Here is a 16,489-nt window from a genome sequence, read left to right on the forward strand (position 1 = left end):
CTTTGTTAATAATATTGAGGTGTTGGCTATTTTCTCAGAGATTACAGGGCTAAAAGATGCAGCACTGGGTTCTCTCCTGATAACAGGTGAGTAAATCGGGATTCGTTGTTCGGATGATTTTAAGCGAATATTTTAAAGTTCCAAAACTCCACACTTAGAAGAATTTCCAAGTGAAACCAGTCAATGTTAGCCTATGGAAGGAAATTCAAGTTACTGGTAAGTATGGTTAGAATTACTTTTCAGGATCAGTACTGGGCTCAAAGATGCAGCACTGAGGTCTCTCCTAATAACAGGTGAGTAAATCGGAATTGGTAGTACATCCAGTAAGCGCCACAGAGCTGCATAGCAGAGAGATGTTAAAAGGGGCACGGCCTGCACCACCTCTCTGCAGCTCAATGCCGCTTCCTGGAAGCACTTGGTGGGCTACTTGGCCCCCATGGTCCCTCAGGTTTGAAGTGGAATTTTTTCCCCCAACATAAACGTGCCACAGAGGCGTGTTTGCACACATCACGTCAGGCCCCGTACCCTGCCTTCACCACTGTGTAAACGTGCCCTGTCGCCGTTCTAAGTTGAGAGATTAAGTTCCCTTCAATGCTAAGGGTGCCTAGGGTAAAACTAGCCCACTAGGTACCTCCAGTAAGCACCATAGAGCTGCGTTGCAGAGAGGTGTTAAAAGAGGCGTGGCCTCTGAACACCTGTCTGCAACACAGCTCCCTGGCGCATACTGGAGATACCTGTTGGGCTATTTGGCCCTCAGGGACCCACAGTATTGAAAGAGAATTAATTCCCCAACTTAAAACGCGCCACGGGGCACGTTTGTACAGTGGTGAAGGAAGGGGGCATGGCCTGAGGTCTGCAAAAATGCCCAGTGGCGTGTTTTAAGTTGGAGAATTAATTCCTTCTCAATCCAGAGAGGTATTCAGAGGCTACGCCCCTTTTTACAACACTTTTGCTCCTTGGTGCTTACTGGAGGTACCTGGTGGGCTACTTGGCCCCCAGGGACCCTCAGGATTGACAAGGAATTAATTCCCCAACTTAAACCGCGCCACAGGCTATGTTTGCACACATGTGAACTCAGGCCCCGCCCCTTTCCTTCAACACTGTGCAAAACCACCCCGTGGCGCGTTTTCAGTTGGGGCATTAACTCCCCTTGAATCCTGAGGGTCCATGGGAGCCAACTAGCCCACCAGGTACCTCCAGTAAGCGCAACAGAGCTGCTTTGCAGAGAGGTGTAAAAAGGGGCGTGGCCTCAGAACACCTCTCTGCAACACAGCCCCCTTGCGCATCCTGGAGGTTCCTGCTGGGCTAGTTGGCCCCCAGGGACCCCCAGTATTCAAGGGGAATTATTTTCCCCTCTGGAAGCTTGCCAGAGGGCGCGTGTGCAGAGTGATGAAAGGAGGGAGCGTGGCCTCCGGCGCGATGCCGGCCTTTTTTTTTTTTTTTTTTTTTTAAGAAGGGGGGCTGTGTAGCCCCCCCTTCTTTTTATATTTTTTGCGACCTGGGAACCCCATCCCCAGGGCCTGCCCCCTAATTCTTTTTTTAATATAAAAAAAGAGAAATGGGGCCGTGTGGTCCCCCTCCCGAGGCCTTAATCGCCCCGTGGACCCCATCCTCCAGGGCATGGCTTTTTACATTTTTTCCTTTACAAACTTTTGGGGAGGGGGGCCCCACTTATTGCCCCGGGGACCCCATCCTCCGGGGGAGGCCTTTCTGTTTTTTTATTTTTTTTTACTTTTGGTGAGGGGGGGCATGTGGCCCCCCTACTGACCCACTCGTAGCCTTGGGGACCACATCCCCCGGGGCTGGTCCTCTTTGTTGGGGACCGTGGGGGGCCCCCAATGCTCCCACGTCCCACCAGCTCCCCACCTCCAGCGGGAGCCGACATTGCTTTTCCACAAGGGGAGCAGCTAACATGCTGCTCCCCCTGTGGAAAAGCAATCTGCTTTGCTATTTGGAAGAGAGAGGGCAGGTTTCCTGCTATCTCTTCCAAATAGCAAAGCAGTTTGCTATGGCAGGGTGGGAGCCGTGAGGCCCCCGCCCTGCCATAGTAAACTACAGTGTCCCCGGGGTGGGCATCCCGGGACACTGCAGGAGCCGGCCCTAGGGGTGACGGTCCCCAGGCCCATCAAGGGCTCCAGGAGGGGGTCCGCGTGGCCGACCTCCCACCTTTTTTAAAGCCCCGGGGAGTGGTGGTCCCCGGGGCTGGGGGATCTGTCACAGACCCCCCAATTTACATATTTAGAGCCCTGGGGAGGAGGCGGTCCCCGGGGCATGTGGGGGGGGTTCAAGATCCCCCACACAGGTTTTTTTTAAATTTAAATCAAGAATAAGCCACCGGGGTTGCGGTCCCCAGGGCCGCAGGGGGGGCAGTGTGCCCCCCGCAATTTCAATGTAGTCGAGCCCTGGGGTGGCGGTCCCAGGGGCGGCCTTAGAGGCCTCCCCATAATTAAACTTTTAAGACCCGGGGGTGGCAGTCCCCGGGGATGCGGAGGAGGCTGTGTTTCCCCCTGCAATAACAATCAAGTGGAGCCCCAGGGGAGGCAGTCGCCGGGGCTGTGGGAGGCCATGTGCCCCTCAAAAATTACACATGCTATTGCCCTGGGCGTGGCGGTCCCTGGGGCAGTGTGGGGGGGGGATTGGGCCCCCCCCACACTTTACTTTCTATAAACATGTCCCTGGGATTTGGCCCCTAATTATCATAGAAGCACGGGAGCCCGCACTTCGTTTTTTTTTTTTTTTATCGGCAGGATCCGTGACCTCCTGTACGGGCCTAGGGGGATAGGGTGCTTCTACCCTGCCCCCTTTTTACGTTTTGAGTGTTTGTTTTATAGGTTTCTTGCCAAGGCACAAGATGGCTGCCAACACTTCCTGATTGGGAGTGTTGACAGCCAATTAGAATACAGCTAGTGCTCGTCAGGGTGCGCTTAGGGTGCGCGGATCTTGCGCTGCCATAGATATATATGTACTTTTAAATGTCATTTTCTCAGGAACTACTGAACGGATTTATACCATTTAAGCAAAAGGCACGAGTTTGAACTAAGAACTACCTCTTTGCCAAATTTTTTGTTATTCCGTTCAACAGTTCGAGCTGTAGCCGTGTTGAAAGGTTCCCTATGGAAAATTTCATGGGGAAAACCCGTTTTGGGACCCCACTTTTTTCTCAGCCCCCACTTGACGAATCACCCCGAGACTTTCGGGATAGGAGCGGGACAGAGTTGACCATTAGTTTTAAACATTTTGTGAAGATTCATTAACCTGCGCCACAGTTATTCTAAATGGAATTTTGCGGATTTCCTATGGAAATTAGGTCCTAACTGTGACTATCTACTGGCGACAGCCAGTAAGTAATACAAACAACAGGAGTCTATTTGTGCCCAAACTCATTGAGAGGAAGGATCTCAGCTGTGCGAACTTGAAAATAAAAAACAAGTAAGTTTTGGACTTATTTAAGCAATCGATAAGAAGGCATAGACACTGTCTATTGAGCTGGAATATGTTTAACGGTACGAAAAATACCTCATTTATAAACAATTCCCAATTCAAGCAGGCAATTCATGAGGACACAGTTTAAACAAGGAAAGAGCAAGGATACATTGTGGATGTCTTTTTAGATAACGGTTACAATGTTTTACTCTAATTAACGTGCGCTGCACCATAGATGCATATGTATGGCCAGATAAATGGCCCTGCTTACAAAGCAAGTGACACATTGGCGATGTCTTTTTAAATCACGGCTACAATGTTCTGCTTGAATTTAAGTCACACCATCACAGATGAGAGTGCTCGACAAGGTAAAGGTTCTGTTTTAAAAGCAAGTGAAACCAATAGAAATGAAGAAAGAATGAGAGTCATCAAAAAGAGCCCAGCGTAAGATGTTTTGTACAGGTTGTAACAAACATCGAAAGACACGAACATTCGCCTTAGTTTCCCATGCGATGTCAGGCCATTATTTTGACTGGTCTTAAGAACACTATTAGGTTTTATGTCGAATTGTTCATTTGTTGTACGAGCCCCATTAATTTCTAGTTTTCTATTTTGAGCAAAATCTATAGTTATGTGCAGAAAACATCTACTGCATAACCGCGGCTTAGCAATGATAAGCTGTGTGTACATTTATGTGTATGAATATTGTTTAAATGTTGCCCCTTGAGATATGTTCAAATGTATATACATATTGTTGAAATGATTATGAAAGAATGAGTGAATAAATACATGGGCCAAGACAAGTAATTCACTTGTTGAATATTGAATCGATGCAGCTAGACACTTGATTTTTACACTTATAGAAAGCTGGCATTTTCCTGCCTTTAGCCATTTGTGCCTGCAGCCTGTTTTGGGTCACATGACTGGGTGTAAATCTGATTTAGACTTTGTGGATTCCTCACAGACAGGCTAGTTTGCTAGCCTCCTGTTCATAGCTATAGGGGCACAAAAGACTCCCACCACCTTGAACCCACTCCTGGACCCAGCCTGGGTTAGCCCTGAACCCTCAAGTGGTGTAACACCGGTCTTGGACCCTTGGTTTTGGTGCTAAAGGTGACGAAAACTCGTCGGAGAACAAGGAGGTGACTGGGACCAACCTGCTTGTCTATCCACCCAAGGTGCATCACCGGTTGGATTGACTTCACGGCTTCTCCCACTCTATTCTTCTCCACAGCCAATCCTGTTTAGCGGTCTTTCACCAAAGGAGTATCCAGCCTTGTGAAGCTGCCTTCAGCTGCAGCCCTCTGCTTATTCCCTCTGGAGGTTTTCGACTTCCAAAAACCAGACTAAATCTAAACATAGAAATCTTCACCGCGGCCTCAGCCTAAGGTTTCGGAACGCTCCCGTGTTTAGGAGATGCTCCCCCTCAGGCACCTCCTGCAGCCTTGCCACACTAAACCTTACCTTCTCAGAACATTTTTTCACAAAATTTCTTCTAAGTCCAAAGGTAAGCAATGACCAGGCCCAATCCACTTGTATTCAAACTGCACTCTATTTGCGGTCGGTCCTATCTTTGAGTTTTGATCAGATCTTGCACCACTAGATGTCCTTGGTTGGCGCTTTGATCTAGTAGGTGCTAGCTTTTACTAAAAACTTTAAAAATTCATACCTCTGTGTTCCACTGATTGGATTTGTTTCATTTTGTTGTCAAATATTTTACAAAAATGTACCCTATTTTTCTAAATTGGTGTGGGATTTTTCTTGTGTTGTGTTTTTACTTTATTACTACACGCATTGGCTCAAAGTTAAGCCTGACTATTTTTTTGCCAAGTTACCCAGGGTTAAGGACAGTTTAATTTAGTGACTTTTTGTGGTTCACACTGAAAGGGATTTTGCTGTTGCTTGGACAGAGCTCACACTCTAATCAACTAACAACCCAATTTCTGACATTCACTATATGGGAGTGATGGTCTTGACGCATTAAATTGTGATTCCATGATTGCAATTCAATCATTTTGACAATTTCTGAATCACATTAATACATCAAGACAGTTAATCTGTTGTAAAAGAGGCCTATCATTACCTGGCCAACTAAAGCTTTGCAGTACTTACGCTGATTCTCTGGAGCTGATGTTGAATTCTGCCTTAATATGAAACTTGGAGCCTCATGTAGGTAAATAGTATTTACGGATTCGTAAATACCACAATTTACCGATTCTATATTTTCGAATCGGTAAATGCTATGTAGCTAAAAAGTCGGTAAAAATTACCGAATCGGTAAGATTCAGTATTTACCGAATCGGTATTTTAAACCGATTCGGTAAAAGGGGGAAAACATTGAATGGTGGTAGGGTGTCACTTTGACACCCTTTTGTACCCCTCAATTGTATATGGGTGAACATGTTGCAGACATACATGCCCGAAGCATTAAATTGCTTTTTTTTTTTTTTTCGTTATTTATCACCAACTTGTAGTTGGTGGTAAATAACAAATCCTAACATGGGATAAGCACTCATTTAAGTGCTCCCTACATTAGGAAGTCGGTAATTTACCAAATCGGTATTTAAGAAATCGGTAATTTACTGATTCCTTAAATTACCGATTCGGTAAATTACCGAATCCTTAATTTCGGCCCCCTACATAAGAAAAGCCCATTACCGGTCGGAAACGGCCGAAATTCGTTAATTTCGGCTGTTACCGAACGGTAATGAGCCACCTACATCCTTGGTCTCTTGCTGTTTGAGGCTCTCTGAAGTCTTGCTCACAGCCTTGCTTTCCACCTTCTGCAAAGTGTCTGGTTATGCCTCTATCCACCCTATTTTGTCTTTATCCTACCTGCCTTCTTCAAATTCCTCTCTTTTCCTCCATCACTCTCGTGCAGGTATTCATCTGTATGAGTAGAATACTAATGCACAGAAACAATGAATGCAAAAATAACTTCTCAAAATATATAAATTATATCAGCAATTTGAGTAAAGTGCCGTACTTAAATGCACATTGTACTTTCAAAAAAGAAAAGACCAGACCCCAAATACATCACACTATTTATTTTATGCCTGTGCCCATAAAATGGTTTAGCTGTCACACGACAAAATAGTGTAATATATAGCATTTTCTGTACATTTGGAAATGGTGTGTTTTTAAAAATATGTCCAGTACTAAAATAAAATGTAGAGGGTCTTATTACGCTTCAGTTGATAATCTCCATGACGAAGCAAACAGAAGTTGTCACCCGGATTGGGATTATTAGCAGTGCAAAAACACCATCCTTTTACCCCACACGACTTTCGTCTAGTTAGAACTAGCAGAATTTGTGCAGGAGAACAAAGCATCCGTTTGGGGTTTGCAGCTTGAAACATGTAATATGACTATGACAGCCTTCATTCTAAGGTTCTGTCCACAGAATGGGAAAGTAATACCATATCATTAATTACAATGTGTTGTAGTACCACAGATCAATTGTAACCATAGTTCTAAAGAATTGAAGCACTATAAGCAAACACACCATGAGTCAGAACCATTACTATTATTAAACTTTTCAAAAAACTACTCAGAAATTGTTATCTTGGCCTCGCTATAGCTATAAATTATGCTCTGGTGTTTGGTGGACATATTTTGAAGCATTCAATCCATCACCTTTTGTGTGTTTGATGTAATTTACTAGGTGGCAAGGGTTTGGCCAGACGTGGGTCCCTTGCTCATGGTCGTCAATTCACCAAAATGCCTGGGGTAGAGGAAGTACATCATATTTGTTTACCCCAATGACATCACACGAAGTGATGTCATTTGATTTTTGACATATTATCTCCTCCCCTCAGCTGTTTGTGATCTGTATAACGTTTCTATTACCGTTCACGTCTTTCTCACCTGTTGCTATCTCTTGTTCACGCCTCCTGTCTACCTTAACTGTGTCTTTCTCATGATCTCCTTAAAATACATTTTTTACCGTCTCTCACCTAACTTTCTCACTTGTTCTGTTTCTTTTTCCACTCTATTTCACCTTTCTCTCTTTTGGATTTCACGTTGCGGCAGAATTTTGTTTAACTCTGACTGCATACCAAAAGTGTACAAAGGAAATGCTTTCCCTTCTTCTCCCCCAAGTTTGTGATTTGTGTCTAATTTAGAGATGCTGTCACCCCGGAGCTTGACGCAGAATGTAGGCAGCCATGTTAAATATATTAGTTTGATTCATCAAACTCTAGATTTTCTGAATCCTTGTTGAATGTATGATAGTATAAATGGCACAGTGCCTCCGTTGTCCTGGTATAAAACAGCAAAGACTACATCGAACACATATGTTAATTCTTTACACTTTCTTAAGTTCCAACCCTCCAGGATACATTATTTCTTAATGCTGATCACCCAGTTTGCTTCCAAAGATTGTACAAGTTGAAATCCATTAACGTTTTTGTCTGTGGTATATGTTTACTTCTGTTAAAAATGTGCGATCAACTTATTTTGCATCTCTCTTCTCTTCCCTGCAGCATTCTACCCTTGTGTTTGTATCATCCTTACCTCAATTAAGCATCTTGAGACCTTAGCTTCCACTTTAATATAACTCAACTGACAATTCACCCGGCTCCACTGACTCATACGAGCACTTTTTGTTATACATCTTTTCTTCATTCACAATTCCCAAATTATAAAGGCAACTTATCTGTTGACTGACAGAGTAACTGCTACTGACATCCAGTCTATTTATAAAGCACTCAATAGACTCTGCGCGTACTTAGTCTACTGCAGGGAATATATCTCTCACTGCCTCCTTTGGCATTTGGAAAACTTACTTCCTTGATAATAAAAGAAAAGCTACTGATTTTTCATATACTTAATTTGATGTTTTTGAACGTCATTATAGTGCATTATTTGAATGTTTTTATTTAGATTTGCATAGCGTATCTTGACTAGCTTTCGCCAACATATAATAATAATAATAATAATCCACATTTGTATAGCGCACAATCACCCGTTAGGGTCTCTAGGCGCTATATATATATATAAAGAACACGACTTGCTTCATTAATATATACTGACCATTATCAACAGAAAAGTGCTTGTTTCCTTCAAGATGACATTTTGGTAGAAATGTGAGACTCTGCTCCCCATGCACAAATGTTTGCTTCGATGATGATCTCTGGATTTTCAACCTTTTCTGCTGACGGCCCTGCTAAAATGTGTCCCACACTCTCAGTCTGCGACTTCAAGTGTACATTAGCACAACTCCACGTAGGAGCACTAACGGGACACAGGGCTATGTAAAAAAAGTATTAATTATCAAACTAGAAGTTAATTGTATGAGTTCTAGACATTGCAGAGCAATTACATTAAGTATATGTTATGGGGTCTGGAACAGGATGTTTTTGCACACACCTAAAAGAATTTTGGGGCATATTATCAAGGACGGTGTAAAAATTATCACCGGTTTAGCGGCAGAAAGCTGCTGTTAATGCGGTGATAATGGGCTTGATAATATGCCCTGGAGAATTCCAATAGAATCCCATGTTCACACTAGAACCTGGACATCTATTGGAATTCTCAAGGGCATATTATAAAGCCCATTATCGCCGCTTTAGCAGCAGTTTTCTGTGGCTAAACCAGCTATACTTTTTAACACCGTTCTTCATAATATGCCCCTTGATGCGGTCTGCATAGAACTGCGTGGTTAACATACACATTTTATCATGCCTGAGAGTGTTAGAACTCGGGTCTCTAGTTGGCAGGGGTATGCCCCCTAGTCCAAGTAGGGTCCACCACTTCCGACAGGGTAGCTTGGCGCAGAGCAGGAAGGCTTAACTTCAGAGGCAATGTGTAAAGTATTTGTGCAACACACACCGACAGTGACACAGTAACTGCACTCACAAAAGGACACCACACCGGTGTTATGTAAAAATAGAAATAACTTTATCTAGAAATTAGGCAAGAAAAGGGGTAAAAGGAAAGGAAAAAGGTGTCAGTAAAATTGTCTTTGGAGATGGAAAACGGTACTCTTCATTCAGGGGAGGAAAAAAGAATAGTTCCTCGAGTGCAGTAACTTGTACCAATTTGGTAGAACAGTTCTTTGCATTCACGGCAACACAGGACTGAAATCGGCCTGGGACCCCGAAGGGACAATACGGTAATGCTTGGGCTGGTGAACGGGGGCTGAGTAAATCCCACCAGTCTCCTTACTAGCAGATAGAGGCAGTCCCTGGCAGGTTTGTTATTATGTGCAGTTTGCCCGCAAATAAAGTGAATGTCCCAACAGTCCTCCGCGGGCCTGCACCTGATTGTACACCATCCAGAGCGGAACGCTAATGAAGGGAGACGGTCCGTTGGCAGTTCAGCACAGTCCCTGGTCTTCACGCTACCGCCCACACGGTCTCCAGTCCTGCAATTCAATTACCATTGTCCCCGCCAGGTCCGCAATAAGAGTGTTCAAAGTCCGGCATTCCTCCAAACTACTTCCACCACAGCCTCCAGCCCCCAGCCCGCCCGAGGCAGCACTTCACACAGCAGCATAGCGCAGACTTTTACCTGAAGGGCAAAGGCGAGGCTGGCATCCACCGACGGCTTCTCTTGGTTTTAAGCACGCCTGACCAGAGATAATGCTACACAGAGCCCTCCCGGGAACATGCGCAGCTCTTCTCCTCAGGTCATTTGGCTGCGATGACACGTTCCAGTTGCTAGACAGCCCTCTGCCGGCACCCAATCCTAGTGCAGTGTGTCTGTTGTCACAGGGGAAATGCTCGCTGGGCTTCCCTCAGTTCCCAGGCGGCAGCAGTGATTGCGGGAATGGAGGGCCTTCCTCACAACTTGAAGCCCGTTCAGGGACCAGAGTGGTGGCGGCGATGTCAGAGCAACCAGCACTACCTTCAACAGCGCTCAGGTCACGGGCACACAGTGCTCCTTGGCCACAGCGCTTCAGTTCCTGCACAGCGCTTCTCAGGGCATTCCTGTCCTGGGAGGCGGCAGTGATTTCACGGGCACACAGTGCTTCTTTTGGTACAGCGCTCCACACTGCCTTCAGGTCCCGGGCGGTGGCGGTGATTTTGGGGGCGATAAGTAGAGCTGCACACACCCAGCACTTTACAGTCCAGTTGATTTTCAGGCATACAGTGCTGCAGTGGCAATTTACAGACAAGTCGTTGCTGTCCTTTTGGTTCCTTTTTGCAGCAAGGCCATTCCACGATGCCGCAGGGGCAGACCTTGATGTCTTTGCTGTCCTGGTGACCCCAGTGACCAGGGGATCAGTCCTATTGCTAAAGAAGACACTCTGGAGGTTTTCTATGGTTCCGTCTTTAGCAGGGCAAGATCAGCAGGCAGGAGGGTAGCACAGCAAGTTAGGCAGCAGTTCCTTGGAGCAGTCAGTCCCAGCAATGGTGGCAATCCTCTTGGAGCAGCAGTCTTCACTCCAGCAGAGTTCCCTCGTGCTCCAGCAGTGTAACAAAGATGTGAGGCCAGAACTCTCCCTTTTATACCCTTCTTTCTAGTTAATAGAAGGGGACAGAAGTCTCTGGAAGGGTCTGGAGGCAGGGGTTTCTGGAAGAGTCCAGGGAGTTCTGGGATGTTCCCTGCCTTCCCTGACCTGGCTGTCACAGTGATGAAAGGCAGGGCCATTAAAGCTACAGTAGGCAGCCTGTCACAGCCCATTCAAGGGGAGAAGGTGTGAATCACCACTTCCATCTCACAACCCAGGCAGGCTATCAGTATGCAGATGGGAAGGGGGAATCTGCAGTGCCCAGACTAAGTGTAGGAAGAGAGATGTCTACTTTCTAAAAGGGAGAATTCTAGAGTAGTAGTGCATAAACCCCCTATATCATTTGAAAGGGCTCCCCACCCCGATTCTAACAAGACCAAATGTAACAGACTTATTAAGTTCCAGTCAGAAATTATCCCAGAATGGGGGTTCCTCAATGTTAGCCTATGAAGGGTTCAGCTTCATTGCAGTAGCAGGGGCTGGTGGCAGATATGCCAGTGTCACAATGTTTTAGGGGAGAGTACTTGCACCTCAGCACTGTTTAGCAGTGGTGAGGCGCCTAGAGGCCTAGGTCCAACAGAAAGGTACTAAAAAATGGGAGGCACAAGGGTGAAAAATGTACTTGAGACCACCCCAAGGCTGACAGGTCCAACACGTGTCCCCCGCAGCTAAAAGTGGGGAGAACTTCCCAACCTCTAGGTAAGTTCTCATTACTAAGGCGGAAAAACCTAGAGAGACCATTAGCATTGACGTGGTCTACTCCAGGTCTGTGTTCCACCCTGAAGTCCATCCCTTGTAGGGAAATGAACTACCTCAACAATTTGGGATTTTCACCCCTCATTTACATAAGCCATCTCAGGGGCCGGTGGTCAGTCTGAATCAGGAAGTGGGAGCCAAACAAGTATGGCATCAGCTTCTTAACAGCCCAGACCACTGCAAAAGCTTCCCTCTCTATGACACTCCACCGCTGTTCCCAGGGGAGTAGCCTCCTGGAGATAAAAGCCCCTGGTTGGTCCAGGCCCTCCTCATTGAGTTGCGAAAGCACTGCCCCTATGCCATGCTCTGAGTGACTCTTTGGAGAAATCAGGGGCCTTGAGCACAAGAGCTGTGCACATCGCCGGAGGTGCTTCCTGTTTCCCTGAGCTCCGCCCCTTGAAGCCGCTTAAGCTGTGGCCGATGTTTTCAAGAAGTTGTTGCCGAGTTGCTTATCGTGAATTTTGTTTGATTTTCCGATTCCTCTCCTGCCTGCCTTGCCTCGCCTTGCCTGGGGGGGTTGGGGGGGGGACGGATGTTTGACTCTGCCCGAGGCTGCCCCTGTTTTGTGGTTTGGACGCTCTGACGGCCCTGCCTTCTGCCGGGACTGCGGCTGCGGAAACCTGTGTGGCTCGAGAGACCTGGCAAGGCTGCTGTGACCGCCGTCATCGCGGAGATTAGTCAGGGAGACTAAGAGATTAAGGTGATTGGAACCGGTAGGGGGAAGGTGAGCCCGGGCTGTTCCCCTTTGTTACTGTGCAGTGTGCAGCGCAGCGCCAGTGTTGAGAGAGAGGGCCCAAGCCTGGTGGTGACATTTGGCATCTGCTTCTGGACACAGACGGTGTCGTACAGAGGGCTCTCTTACTGGTCTTCTTGCTGAGGTTGGCTATATTACCACATTACTAACGGGATAGCCGGGACTACCAACTCCAGAATGCACTGTGGCCCAGCAACAAGGGCCCAGCTGCAGGCCTAGTGAGTTCCATTGTTTTTTGGCATAGGCTGATATAGTTGCTTATTCATTCCGGTGGCATAATCTGAACAGGGCTGTGCATCTACACACTCTGCTCCAGTTCCTTCTGTTTTTGTTGGCCATCTCTTGTTTGGCCATCTCTCGTTTTTCTCCAAGCAACTGGCAAGACTATTCAGCCTGCAGATATGGCGGCAAGAGCTAGAGGCAAACAGGCTAAACCGGACTCGGTGAGAGATTCGCTGAGAGAGTTCTCTAAATCACCAACAGCCAAACCCACACTTGTATCTAAAGGAGGAGAAAAAAAGGCAGAAGAAAGGCGCAACAACAAAATGCCCTAAAGTTAAAAGCAATGGAAGTAGCGGAAAAGTTTAGGCAAAACAAATACAATACCTCAACTAAGTCAGTTGAGGAGGAGGAGAACTTGGATGAAGAGGATGAGGATGCGGAGTCGCTATCCGAACTATCTGCAGAATTGAGCCTTTTGGCTGTTGGCGGTGAGGGTGAGGGCGAGGCGAAGGGAGATGAGAAGGCGGACAAGGTGGACAAGGTGGGCAACATGGTAAGACTATAACCGGGAGGATTCAAAGTCTATTGAGCCCCAAGCATAAGCCCCTTTTTTTCAAAACCAGCGCTTCAGCAGGGGCGATCCACGAGTACTCCAATGCGTGAAGAGTCCAATCAATGGGAAGCAGGAGAAGCAGTGGAGTGAGAAAGTTCTGGTGAGAAAGGGGGTGCGACAAAACCAACAACGCCAGTGGTAGAGCCAGGGTTGGAGGAAACATCAGAGGCAGAGGCGGTGGCAGTGTCGAATGCCAGCTCGCTCCCCCCATCTCAATACAAATACCACAGTTACAGGCCCCTCTACCTCCCTCTGCTCTCTTGATTCAGGCTGTATCCCAGCCCCACCTTGGTTCCACACCACCGCCTCATCCGCATCACAGTCCTATTAAGATTGTTTATTCTGCAGACAAAGTACCGCTTCTGAATACAACCTCTTTGCCTATCATCCCACCCTCTACTGAATTCCCAGCTTCAGCTTCAGCTTCAATAGAGGAGATGCTTAAAACTATACTCTGCGAAATAAGGGATCTTAAAATCTCCCAAGCTCATGAGATATCGCAAATGCACTGCAGGCTCACAAAAATGGAGGAGCACTTTGGAAATCTCCCCACAAGGGTCTCGGAGGCTGAAGTTCGTGTTTCCAACCTAGAAGATACCTTGAGCAGGATGCAGAAAGATCTCCATGCAGTAAACAAAGAGAAATCTCAACTGGCAGAAAAACTACAGGACTTAGAAAACTATAATAGGCGGTCCAATCTACGCTTAGTGGGCATTTCTAAAGGTCTGGAAGACAAAGACGTACTGAAATGGTCAGAGTCCCTGTTAAAAAAGGCTATACCAGAATTACAAGGTGACTTAACAATCACAAGAGCACACAGAGTCCCGGCCCATAAACCCAATAATCTTAAATACGCTTGCACAATATTACTTAACTTTTCAGACTACAGGGTGAAAGAGAAAATTCTTAGTATAGCCTTTTCAAGAAGAACATTCAACGCCGATGAAGCAAAAAACTTCCGCATCTTCTCGGATATGTCAGTGGCATCTGCCCACAGATGCAGGGACTTTGACAAGATGATCGATTATTTTAAGGCTAAGGGGGCTCAAGCTATGATCATCTAGCAATCGAAACTGAAGGTTCTAGCCAAAGGGAGTTTTTTTTATTTTTACAGACTTACAAGAAACCCACTCATTCTTACAGGGTCTCTCCACATAACTGGCAGTTAAATAGTCAATCAAAGGTCTGCTGGAGGGAGGGGGGAACCCCCTTTGATTACTTGTTGTTTTTTTAAAGAGTTAATGGGGCGGTAGTAAGGGGTTACAGGAAGCGCAATAAAATGGCATCCATCAAGAAGAAAAAGGAACAGAGGCAGACGGAAGTGGGACACGGGGGTTTACCGTCGCCTAAAGGGGGGGTTGGGAGGGGGGAAGGTGAAGGGGGTGTCGCAGGGGGGAAAAATGAGAGTTCATTTGACAAGAAGTTAGATGATCAGTTAGAGTTTGAATCAATAGTGGAAATCATGGTAAGGTTTAAGTTCTATGTTTTTGCACTTTATTTGCTGACTTTGCACAGAGGCCAAGTATAGGAGGTCATAGCTTTTCCCTTTGTAGGGATGTTTCTTGTACACTTGTTTGCCTCCAATTTCATTCCTCAGGGTTTGCATATGTTGCACCTTAATTGCACTTTAAAAGCTGAGTGTGTACAATTTTTTTTTGCGGTGGAGTTGTGATTTGCGTATTTTGCACAGAAAGTCGTTTAAAATTGCTACGATCTTGGAACCCCTATTTTTTATCTTAGGGTTTGTACATGCTGATTTTGTACAACTATTTGCTGCTATATGGTGCGGTGGTGGTTTGCGTATTTTGCACAGAAAGTCGTCTAAACTGCTAAGACCTCAGAACTGTACGCATGTATTTTGCACATACTCCTCTGGTTTTTTTTTGTGGTTTTTTTTTCAATTCCGTTTTTTTGCTGTATTTTGCACACAATTAGTTTTATACCTGATATGAGAACATTATGAGAAATAACCTGAAGTTTTTATCTTTTAATGCAAGTGGTATGAATAATGTTCGCAAAAAAAATGCAATTGAATGCTGGTTAAAAAGTTTATGCCTGGATGTTATTGTTTTACAAGACACCCATCACAGAGTTCAGGCTTAATCCGATAAAATTTTAAAGGCCTGGGCGGGTTATAGAGTTTCATCAGTAGCCAGGTTAGTATAGAGGGGAGTAAGCATTATAGTAGGAAGGCATGTAGGCTTCTCTCCGGAAGGGTCACTAATAGACCATAGTGGCCGATGGGCACTCGTACATGGTAAATCAAATCAGGTAAAGGTAATATTAGCCACAATATACGCACCAGTAATAGATGAACCACTCGCAATTTTACAACTGAAACAAGCACTGACGGGTATTCCTGGGCAAATAATATGGGGAGGGGATTTTAATTTTCTGCAGAATCCTTTAATTGACTCATCCAAAAATGACCGGCGCCAGAATAAACCCAAAGTTGCTATCGGCCTGCAAAGTTACAAATCAGACCTTGACGTCATTGATTGGTGGCGATCCCGCAATACATCTAAACGGGAATATTCTTGCCATTCTGCAAAATACAATTCAGCATATAGGTTGGATTTTTTTTAATATCTTATGGTTTAGATGTCCATAAATATGATCACCTACCAAATGCATTCACTGACCACGCAGCACTTTATATGGAGTTAATTATAGGGAATCAAGAAACAGAAGTACCTAGAAGATGGTATTTTAATAAGATGAACCTTTCAGAGGCACAATGGTGTATAGATATTGAGGAGAAGATTGAGGAGTTTTTTATTTGTAATAGAGGGTCAGCCCCAATTAATGTAATCTGGGACGCATTTAAGGCCACTTTGAGGGGAATAATTACCTCTAAAGAAATACCGAAACAAAGGGCAAGAAGGGAGGAGAAAATCAATTTACAGACAAACCTTGTGCAGGCGAATCAAGAGCATTATAGATTGAGATCCTTAGCTTCGGGCCAAAAGGTAGCAGAAGCAAAGAGAAAAATGAAGGAATTCTACTACGACTTAGGTGATACAAATAGTAATCTCTATGCCCAAAAGCTCTATGAAGAGAGTGAATACACAGGTAAACTCTTGGCGTGGCAAGCTAAAGAAAACCAAGTCCGCAATAGAATAGAGCACCTCTTGGACCCTGTTACCAAAGTACACGTGAAGACTACAGTTCTATAGGCGAGATGTTTTTAAAACACTATGAGGGTGTTTACCAAACTAGCGAAGGGGTCGCCACAGAAAAGATCCGGGAATTTTTAGGTGCACTC

General features: G+C 45.5%; 1 protein-coding gene across 1 annotated transcript in view; it reads left to right on the plus strand.

The window, feature by feature from the left end:
• IAPP (islet amyloid polypeptide) overlaps positions 1-16,489 on the plus strand; it is a 586,160-nt gene that overhangs the window by 346,157 nt on the left and 223,514 nt on the right. The window lies entirely within an intron of this gene.

The sequence above is a fragment of the Lissotriton helveticus genome, chromosome 1_1 (assembly GCF_964261635.1).
Source record: "Lissotriton helveticus chromosome 1_1, aLisHel1.1, whole genome shotgun sequence".
In the NCBI taxonomy this organism is placed as follows: Eukaryota; Metazoa; Chordata; class Amphibia; order Caudata; family Salamandridae; genus Lissotriton; species Lissotriton helveticus.